The sequence below is a fragment of the Rhinichthys klamathensis genome, unplaced genomic scaffold (assembly GCF_029890125.1).
Source record: "Rhinichthys klamathensis goyatoka isolate OS25496 unplaced genomic scaffold, OSU_Roscu_1.1 h1tg000157l_1, whole genome shotgun sequence".
Classification (NCBI taxonomy): Eukaryota; Metazoa; Chordata; class Actinopteri; order Cypriniformes; family Leuciscidae; genus Rhinichthys; species Rhinichthys klamathensis.
Window position 1 is genome coordinate 3527186 of NW_026606692.1, and position 12039 is coordinate 3539224.

The 12039-nt window shown below is 35.9% G+C and overlaps 1 protein-coding gene across 1 annotated transcript in view; it reads right to left on the minus strand.

Annotated features, from left to right (window-relative positions):
- The window catches only part of pard3ba (par-3 family cell polarity regulator beta a), a 167588-nt gene that overhangs the window by 37325 nt on the left and 118224 nt on the right, over positions 1-12039 (minus strand). The gene's annotated exons all lie outside the window — the stretch shown is intronic.

A 12039-nucleotide genomic window follows, 5' to 3' on the forward strand; every position in this document is an offset into this window, starting at 1 on the left:
TCTTGTAATATCAGGGTTTACAACCAGGAGTCCCAGCCTGTGGACATATATATAAAACAAAGAATTGTATTCAGATTATTCAATTTTATACTGCATAAATTAAATTAAATTCAACAAATAATATCATGATGCAAACTGTACTTTTTTAAAAAACTTTTTTTACTATATTATTTATATGAATATACTATTTTTTAAAACATTAATATTATATAATCATAGAATAAATATTGTTAAAGCATTTATTTACATAAAATAAATGCTTTAACAATATTTATTCTATGATTATATAATATTAATGTTTTAAAAAATAGTATATTCAACAAATAATATCATGATGCAAACTGTACTTTTTTAAAACTTTTTTTACTATATTATTTATATGAATATACTATTTTTTTAAACATTAATATTATATATAATCATAGAATAAATATTGTGAAAGCATTTATTTACATAAAACAAATGCTTTAAAAATATTTATTCTATGATTATATATTATATTAATGTTTTAAAAAATAGTATATTCAACCAATGATATCATGATGCAAACTGTACTTTTTAAAAAACTTTTTTTACTATATTATGTATATGAATATACTATTTTTTAAAACATTAATATTATATAATCATAGAGTAAATATTGTTAAAGCATTTATTTTATGTAAATATATATATATATATATATATATATATATATATTATAATATATACCGTTAAAATATTATAAATGAAAATTATTATAATTTTTCATTACAGTAATGAGAACAAAAATGTTATCGCACTATCGAAGGCGACTAATTTGGGGAGGAGGGAAATGTGCTTAATTGTCATGTCACAAAGCAAAAAAATCTTAATGGTCCTAAAAATGGGCTTCATTATCATAATGCAAATATAAGATCCAATTTTTCTTTTTCTTTTTTGTGAAAAATGACCTGAATATTTCTTGACAGTTTTCATGAGATTCACCCTGATAAACATATATTTGAATAACAATGACAACTGCACAACATCAATTAACAATTGAGAATTCAATTACATTTCCACAAACGCACACTCTAGTCAGGAGTAATCGCAAACCTCCGCTCCCAAGATTCCTACATTTCTTTTTAATTTGACACAGATATCGCCCCGAGGCTTCAGTTTACTGACATAACGTACATGCATGTTTGCTGAAGATAAGCCGTGACCACATGATCCAAACGCTGGTCCACGAGCGATTGAAGGGTCCGGTTGGATCCTGCATCCCCTCGCCGTGTCTCCTGTGTGTTATGCCTCAATAGTACTCCATTTCCCAGCCCCACACACGCACTAATGACTGTATTTATCTCATTAGGCTGGAGCGATCTAATACCGGCAGCTGGCATGCTAGCTCTGCCTTGCCCTTAAGCACTCTCATTAAAACCAGAGGGAGTCGTGGCCTGAATATCAATGTGCCGCAGTCTTGCTCAATCCGTGTGAGAGCAGCGCCGGTCATCACGCAACACAGAGCTCGCACAACTCTACTTGATTATTGGCCACACAACATTTTTCATTCTGAACATAATACAGTACAGAGTGATCTGATCCTTATGGAAACTGACTATGCTAACCATGGTATTGAAAATTTCCAAAGTTAGGTGATTGCTACTATTGTAAAAGCATAATATATAATATGGGATCTCCTTAAAACAGCATAATGATTTTTTCTTTTCTTATTTTGATGGTAGCGGTGGCTAATAGAAGTACTCTATGCCACCGTCTAGTGCAGCTATTAAGCTCTTACTTACGACTTAAGTCATGCATTCAAGGGGTAGTTCACTTTGAAATTAATTTTTGATATGTTTTAGCTTACCTCAAAGGCATCCAAGATGTGGGTGTGTTTGTTTCCGCAGTAGTTTCAATTTTGATATTTTTAGGTCAAACCGTTCTTGTCTGTCAGTCATATTATGCAGGTCTATGGTCACCACCTCAAAGAGCATGCACAGAGAAGTCCAAATTAAACATGATTTAATGACTCGTAAATGTAAGTACACATTGATGGCCTAAGACACGAGCGGTTTGTGTGAGAAAACAAACAGTATTTATATCGTTTTTACCTCTTGTAACCACAGCCACGTCCAAGTGATCTGAGGGCGCAGGCGCTTCGGTCTGTGCGTTACAAGAGGTAAAAACGATATAAATACTGTTCGTTTTCTCACACAAACTCCTCGTTTCGTGTCTTAGGCCATCAATGTGTACTTACATTTACGAGTCATTAAATCATGTTTAATTTGGACTTCTCTGTGCATGCTCTTTGAGGTGGTGACCATAGACCTGCTTAATATGACTGACAGACAAGAACGGTTTGACCTAAAAATATCAAAATTGAAACTACTGCGGAAACAAAGACACCTACATCTCGTCTAAAACATATCAAAAATGTATTTCAAAGTGAACTATCCCTTTCAAGTCTGAAACTATTGAAGCCAGTTTCCATGACATAAGAAAAAATTATGTTTTGGTAAATCATAATTGAATCAAAATCGAAATTGACATACTAAAGGCCCGTTCACACCAAGAACGATAACTATAAAGATATTAAGATAACTCCATTAGCGCCCACATCAGCGGACGATATAGTTCGGTTTATTCTAAGCATGTGCTTGTCTGTCACTTTAAATGCTCAAACTCGTTACAGCAGGATTGATTCTGATTGGCTGTCAATGTTTTTATCATTCATCAGCTGGAAAAAATCATTCTGAAAGTGATTACAACGATATCGTTTCTCTGTGCCATTATCATTATAGCTGTGACGTGAACTCTGCTATTCTTTAATATTGAGAACAATTTTTAGAACTGTATCTTTATTGTTATCGTCCTTGGAGTGAACTAAGTCATAATTATGAGATGAGTCAAAATTGACATGATCTCACGATGTTATGACAAAACCAAAGTTGTTTTGAAATTGGCATACTAAGTCATAATTATCAGGTAAAAAAAGTCGAAAATTACATAAAAAGCTAATTATCATAATTGACAAAATACCAAAATGATGACATACTACTAGCATATAAGTATGAGACACAAAGTTAAAATTGACATTCTAAGTCAAAAATTATCAATACAATGCCCCTAAACTAAACCTACATGTCACGAACAAACAAACTGAATTATAGTGGCTACTTTACCTCTCATATCTGCCGGTTCTTGGACACAATAAGCTGCAAATAGGACCAGACTTCATGCTGAGACTAAGGCTAGCTAAGCTCTAGGTTTCCCAACACTAGTTTGCGATTCAGCCCGTGTGTCTTGAAAACCCAGCTGATGGCTCAATCTACCTGAGGCCTGAAGCGTTCAGGTGGATTCGATTGTCGTAGTAAATGCGAAACATGCCCTTGGAAGCCGATTACACTTCTAAAAGTTGTCAGCATAAGGTTGAGGCATGTAGCCCAAGGTAGCAAACTAACAGTTTAATATGGTCTAAATTGAGTTTGCAAAGTGAATTAGCATCACTTTGGTTGTTAACCTGAGATTAAGATGGTCTATGTAGCTCTTGGGAGACTTAAAATTCAGACGGTGGAAATTACAGGCTAACGTTAAGGGCGAAGATGTGTGAAATGAGACAAAATGACACGAATGTTGATGAGAATCATATGCAAGCACTGTAATTACAAATCTAAAACCCAATTATGTCGTAATGTAGCCTACAATACTGAAGCCGTCTTGGTGAAGAGCTTTTTCTCCGGCTCTGTGCTGGCAGCTCTCGGTTTATCGATTGACTCGAGTTTACTGAGTGTTGCAATTTATCAGTCTAAACCGGAGGCTCATATTTTAGCAGACCAAACCTCAATTTTCACACAGACAGACAGGCTGATCCATGGGAACTGGGGACGTACTGCTAAGCTGATCATTATGTTTGCATATTAATGCCTGTTTCTCCCCCGTCTGGTTTTTAAGGATCTTTCTAATTAGGTAAAACTGTCAGGAGCGGATCTGCCTCTGTCTTTTAAGATCCCCGCTCTCTGGTTCCTGTCTGATCAATGTTGTTATGCCTTAAAACAAAAGTATTGTTTTTTTTTGTTGTTGTTGAATTTGTCGAGTTTATTTTACAATAAATCTTTTCACACATGCACTACTGTTCAAACATTTTGGGGTCGGTAAGATTTTTGAACATTTTCAAAAGAGTCTCTTAAGGCCCTTGCACACTGAGGACGAAATTTTTGTATGCGTCTTTTCGTATTCGTGATTGGGTGGCTCTGAATTGTCAAAACACCTTTCAAACTGCTCGCTACGGATACGAAAAACGCAGAAAATCGAACCCAATCTAATTTTTTTTATGACCTATGAAAGTTTCGGAGGCAGTGTGCAAGCGTGATTGACATAACGTGAGGTCGTATTTATTTTTTAACGTGCTAAAATTTTGGACGCGAATTTCTGACTCAGTGTGCAAGGGCCTTTATGCTCACCAAGACTGAATTTATTTGATAAATATAAATATATAAATATAGTAAAATATTATGGTAATACTTTACTTGAAGGGGTGTGCATAAGACTAACATGACACCTTCATAATCATGACATGACACATGTTATGAATATGAAGGAAGTTTTATGCATGTTTGTGACAACTGTCATTAAGTGTCATTCGCTCAATTATGACATTTTTAATGCAAATATGACATTGTTTGAGATGTCTTTGTTATGACACCTTGACATAAACCAATACATCATAACCTGTCAGTGTCTTTGTCATGACAACTTGACATTACTAAGACAACACAACCTGTCATAAACATGACATAGCAGATTAATTATCAAACTTAAGAAACCACTTAGCTTTATTGGTTAACATTACATTAAACTGTCAGGTGGTTGGTTTTGACATTGGCTGTCATGAAGCCATTATAACTGTTTAATGACAAATTCAATTTGTACCACTGTAGTTGAGGTCACGAAAAATATTCATGACACAGTTATAATGGCCTTATGACAGCCAATGTCAAAACCAACCACATGACAGTTTAACTTAATTTAATGTCAAGTTGTTGTCATGACAAAGACACTGACAGGTTATGATGTTATGGTTTATGTCAAGGTGTCATAACAAAGACATCTTAAACAATGTCATTTTTGCATTCAAAATGTCATTATTGAGCGAAAGACACTTAATGACAGTTGTCATAAACATGCATAACCCCTACTTCATATTCATGACATATGTCATGTCATGATTATGAAGGTGTCATGTCAGTCTTATGTACACCCCTTCAAGTAAAGTGTTACCCTCCAGTCTTCAGTGTCACATTTCAGAATTTCTTGTTATCATCAATGTTGACAACAGTTGACAAACATATTTTGGTGGAAATCATAATAACCTTTTTTCAGGATTCTTTGATAAATAGAAAGATTTAGGATTTATTTGAAAAACTTTTTTTTGTTAACATTATAAATGTCTATACTGTCAATTTTGATCAATTTGCATCATTGCTAAATAAAAACAGTAATTTCTTTAAAAAAATGGTTGAACTGTAGTGGGGTTTTTTTTATGAGACTATAAGAGACTCTTCACAACCACAATTGAACCCATTTATATATTTCTCTGAGGCTAATGAAATGAATCAAACATCAGTTCACACATCAACAAAATCGATCAGACTTTCACATGGAGGATGATAAAACGGGAGACAACAATACCACAGCATCCGCCTAGCTACTCCCTACAAAAACCCTGAACACCCTAGACACTCCCTAACAAACATCTACAACACCCTGACAACTGCCAATCAACACCCTAGTAAATAACCATTTAGGACACCATTTAGACAAGTGCCAAGTAACATCCCACAATGCTCAGATATGACTTCATTAAGTGACTTTTAGTTGATAATCAAGGACAAACAGAGTGCAACAAAGTACAAGAGATTTGAACAAGGAGAAATGAAGGAAAAGGAAACAATAAATGAGTTACAGTGAGAAAAGAGGTTTGACGGATTAAACACAGTAACTATAATTAGTCTCAAAATCTCAAAAACACAGTAAAAGGGGATTATCATATTAATCCCAAACCAGTGAAAATCTGACTGATTAAGTAAAGCTATATTTCAAATGCTCTTGCATCATTAGCAGTAACAGAGATAAAAAAAGGCTAGTTGCTAAACAGAAAATATAAAGCATGAAACATTGACTACTGAACCAAGCTTAGTCACAATCTTGGAATTAATTGCAAGATCCAGTCCATCTGGCAACAGTAAATTACTGTGTTAAACACAGTAAAAATGCCACACTACAGTTGCTTTTGTAAGTTTCATCATCACTACTTAAACATTAGACACTGACAGTCACGTTTAATATTATACTAAATGTAAATGTTTTCCTCAAATACAAACATGTTTAAATGTAAGTGTTACTTATCATATGGAGCTACTGTACAATTAAAAGAAATGGTAAAGATGTTCAGTGAAATAGAGCTATTGCAATGATAATGTATTCTACAAACCAAATTTTGACACTAATTGGATAAATCAGATTCCCTTTATCATCTTCAACTAGTGCAGAAAACCAATATGTTCAGACATTGCACTAATGATGCAGATTTATCAAAACAGTTAAAAGTTGTCAAATAGTTTTCCACCAGTGTCAGTGAGGTGATAAGCACATTACATTCTGTGACACAAATCTTGTCCTTCTGGCGTTAAACGTTTAAAATCATATGTGCGTTATGTTTTACACATTTGACCAAACTGTAAAGTCTTGCTAGTTTTGAGTGGCATGTGTCCAAGCTGCAGATGGCGTCTTCCATAAAGCGCATATCAATCAAAACGGCCGACGATCCGCTGTAAGAATGACACTTTGACTGTTGTTTGACAGCATGCATCTGTCACTCGCTGCGAGACTGGAGCAACATCTCCGGATCTAATATTAAGACAGATGACGTTTATGGACTTTTTACCATATGATGTCCATCTGAAAACATTCGTTTTCACCCATGGCGTGAAAAAAAAAAGGATTCTGAAGCAAAATTATAAGTGATTTCTGACATATTAAAGCTGCAGTAGGGAGTTTTGAGAAAACGTTGGCTTAGCCTGAAAATTTGAACAAGCACAACTTACAGGTCCCGCCCCCTTGCTCTCTGCTGCGCTACAGCCCTCCCTCCACAGCGGAGCCTGTCGTGAACGCGCAGGCTAGTAAACAGGGCCACCGATAACAGCGGATAAAAAGTTATATGGCACATTCACTAATAGGGACTAAACGTCAACAATATGCTTTACATTGACTATGGCCTGCCCATACTTTGACTACAAACTTGGTCCTCAAATCATTATGTATTTTGCAATACATGTAACTTTATAACGTTGCACTCTTTCTATAAGTTATAAATAGCTAGTAAGATAACGTTAATATAACGATATATAATGCTAGATAAGGTGTGCTAGTACATTATTTCAGCAACATGACAAGCCAGTGAATTAGCAGGTTTCAATTGTTGCTTAGCAGAGTGCGTGACATTTTATCTACATGTTATGCGGCTAGAGTTTTGACACCGAATAAATGGGCTCTGTCTAATTCTTTCTTTTTCGCTTGTTTATCGTCATCAGTCTTTTTCCCTTTACCTCTTTGTTTTATGAGCAGGTGTCACTCGAGAATTGGCAGTTTAGGTTGTTTCTCCGTCATAAGCACAGCTGCAGCACGCCGGCAATCTTGAGTTTGAACGACGGCTCGCGCTGTGCAAGAGAGGGGTGTGATCAGCGCGTACACGAGCGTGATTGACACTGCTAAGACATTCCTCCTTGCTCTGATTGGTTGTTTCTGACCGGGAGCGTGTATTTCTGCAAATGGCAATAGGACCACTGGGAGGAGCCAGAGGAGCTTGATTTTTTCACAGATTATCTGTCTCATATTCTACTGTCAGGACATAATGACAGTTTTAACAAATATGTAAAAAATATTTTTTACAAAAGCTACCTACAGCAGCTTTAAAGTCCCCCATTATATATTTTTTTAGATTAACTTTCATGTAGTGTGTAATATAGCTGTTTGGGAATGTAAAAGGTCTTCAAAGTTTTAAAGATCAAAGTGCACGACAAATAAAAGATATCGGCTCCTAAAAGAAAGAATCGATTCTGAACTGCCAAAACGAGTCGTCAGCAAGTTCAGACTCACTTCCTGTTACAAACAGCCTATGGGACTCCATTGGCTGACCGTGAACAACGTCTGCTTTACCCTGCTCTCAAACACTGTAGTTGTAGCTGGAGTTTGGATCATGTTGTCGACATGTCGAAAAGACGTGGTTTTCTGCGGTGCGAATCAACTTTGCATGCACTTCAAACGGATGAGGATTTGCGTCGGAATTGATCCGGAAAAACCGACGCCGTTGTTACTGTTCGTATCACTGTGTAGCAAGCGCTGAGGAAGCCTCCGGAGCTGAAATTCAGATATGGTAATGGGCGTTCGGCTTCAGACGAGTGCTGTAAGCAGTAGACCAATCACAACAGACAGGGCCGTCTGACCAATCAGAGCAGAGGACCTCGCGGAACAAAGGGGTTTAGAGAGACCGAATCTTTGAACGAAACGTTTCAGACTCTTTGAGAAATGAGGTGATGCTGCAATGTTTATTATGATAAAATGTAAGTGTTTTTTTACCTTGGATGCATGTAAACCTATTGTAGGAGACTCCATAACAAAATTAGGAGTCTTTAAAACTTGACTATGGACTTGGACAAGTCAGAATCCGCCGAGCAACTGCACGCAACGTGCTAACAACCACTCAGAACACGTAAGCTAAACCGCTCAGTAACGCCCTGGAATTTAGTGGTAAATTTTGAATTTATAACCATTTTAAAACTTCCTACAATAATTTGCCCATGAAAAAAAAAAGAAAAAAGTTGAAACTACCACCCATGCTGTTCCTCTATACTTGTGCGGGTTGAATCTCCATGAGGGGATTTTCTTTATGCAGCACTTGCTAATATTAAAAAGGCGTGAAAGTAAAGGTTAATGTGATTTGACCACTTCCAGGCCAGGCGTGTCTCTGATGGGAAAGAGGCTGTTAACCTTTACCGTCAGAGCAGCTTTCCCTGAGACCGGGCCTGCTGGAGAGAAGTCCATCAATCACACGGCTGTCTCAGAACGCCGTTCACAATGTGCAGGAGATGGAAGACGAGGAGCGTGTTTCATGGGATACTGCTTGTGGTTTCCAGACTCAATACAACAGTGTACGCTTAAACTGGCACTCTCGCTGTGTGTCTGTATTACACAAATGAGCGCGCACATACAGTAACTCAGTGCACGCGTAGTTGTGAGTAGGTTTACATCTCTTTGCCATTCATACTCGCAAAACATATTAGTAACTGTATTAGTAGTGCACATTTATTATCTTTTATAATGTGAAATATTAAATAATTAAACTAGTTGTAATAATGTGCCTACAAAAATAAAAAGCTAATACTGCAATACATAATATATCATTAAATGGAGGCACAAAAGGAGATATTTATAGCTGAATGTCTACAATAATGCACTCATCAAAATAGAAAAAAGCTCATATTGCAACTCTAATATATAATACAATAAAGGCTCATATTGTGAAATATAATATAATATCATATAAATCTGTCCTTTTGTGTTCTATGTAAGATTTTATTATAACTAAACATCCAAGCTGCTCATTCCATACACTGAAAGTGAAAAGTGACCACTGTCAAACAAGATTTTCAAGGCAAAATTATCATTGAATAAGTCTGTTTGTCACAGAAAGCTATCGTATAAGACTTTAAATTGAGTGCATGAGGCATATGGACTAATTTTAGGTTGCTTTTACGGTGCTTTCATGTCTTTGCACAGCACCTGGTTCCCATCTTATAAACCTAAATATGAGCAGGATGTCTGTCATCATTTTACAAAAGTTATTCTTTATATAAAGCGACTAAGTTTCGTCTTAAACTGCCATCTTGAGTTGTTTTAATACACACAGGCTATAATACCCCTCGTAGACGATCTAAGCGTTTCATTAAGTTCAAAAAAGTTTGAGAAACGTGCACCGCATCAAGACTTGTGAAGTTTGAAGACACAGATGAACCTACAAATGAACCCTCACAAACAAACACGGAGAGGAGGGCCTGCCACGAGCGATTAAGTATGCAAAAGCTCATTAATATTCATAAGTCAGTGTGCCTTCTCTGCTAATATGAATATGTGTTTTTAGTCCACAACGCCTGACTGACAGAACACATCGGCATGAATAAATGAGGAAATCACTGCAGAATGGGGTTCAATTTTAGAAACAGATTTCAGTAATTAGCCTCTCGCAGGCTGCACTGAGCGATTGTGTTAACAGCTTCATATGTTCCCACTCAGACGGCAAATAAAACATGATGTGTCCATCTCACACCGCGCTGAAGCATGTGTGCCATGCTAAATATCAGCTATAATTCTACACAATAAACACAGATATGGAATCCATTATAAGCGTCATTGTGTGATTATATGTGCACCAAATGTCGTTTGTGTGTGTGTGTGCAAAGGCAGATAAACATGCTAACTACTTTTCACACGCATCATTTGTCTGTAAATCACCTCCTAAAACCAAATCAACCCATTTGTTTATTTCTGTGAGGGTAATCAAAACTAAGTTTCAACTACTCCATGCATAAACAAAGATGAACAGACATGCGATTTTACATGGCAGACGAAATAAATCTCGCAAAACACCTTGTCAACTGCTTCATTAAATGGCTTAGCAAATACAAAAAAAAAGTTGTCAGGCCAAACTCAACCTCATGAAAATGCAAATAAAACTTTCTTCAGAAAATGTAAACTCAAAAGTATTTGTTAAAATATAAGCACGCTTTAGAAATGTAAAGACCCATTTCCGTTAGATCGTCAGTCGCTAATGCTTGTTTTCACGAAGCAGTAAGTGTTAGCTGTTTTATAGGCTCTGTAATTGAAGCCACGGATAAATGTTTCTCTACGGAGCCGTAAAAGGCTGTGCACAGCTCAGCTGCCATTACTGTACAGAATCTCAAACCCAAATGATCTTTTTTTACATGAATCAAAAGCAAACACTCATAATAGTACAACTTTTGCACAAAAAAAAACCTACAACTTTAAAAACACGAAACTGTGAGAGCATCACAAACATTCAACAACATGTCAAGAGCGCAGTGGGATTTCTTTCAAATCTCCCAGGGATTAAACAGAGCCAAATGCTAAATTTAAGTAAATTAAAGAATCATCTCCATTTCAGATTACTGTCAAAGCCATCTGCTCACTCATAAACAAACACTATGAGCGTGTTTATAGCTATATGTCTAAACGCTGTTGGCTTAGGAACGCAAGATGAGGGTTGGTGTGTAATCTCACTGTGCGACACGACTCTTGTGTGATGCATTCTGGGTAGAGGAAGTACAGGCGTGCTAATTGGCTTGATGCCGCGTTGGATTTGTTGGTTCTGATTTGGAACGCTAAACGGAACTGAGGTGGACGGATTGGGAAGCAGCAGACGTGCGTGTGAGTGAGAATGACACACCAGAGAATGGTGTCAAAATTTCTGTTCAATGTCAAAGAAAAACACATGAGAGGGTTTTATTTATTTGATGTTGCATGATGATTTTCCATGTTTAAAAGGATGGATTTTGTAGTGCAGGTTTTTAAGTGATTTTTAGCAAATATTTTGATAAACATACAATATCATAAAAACCAAGAACTATTTTTTAAATAGACAAAATAACATTCACAATACTTTCATAATATGACTGGAATAGGATTGGGATATGTACAACCTATGTAATATAAAATTTATATTGAAAAAAAAAAGTAAATTATTAAGAAACAATGTCAGGACGATATATAATATTTTATTTTTAATATGTACGTATTCATGTATGTATGTATACTGTATATATATATATGTGTGTGTGTGTGTGTGTGTGTGTGTGTGTGTATAAAATATTCTTTATAAAAAAAGAACGTAATGTAATTTAAAAGGTTTTTTAAATACACAAAATAACATTCACAATACTTTCATAATATGACTGGAATAGGATTGGGATATGTACAACCTATGTAATATAAAATTTATATTGA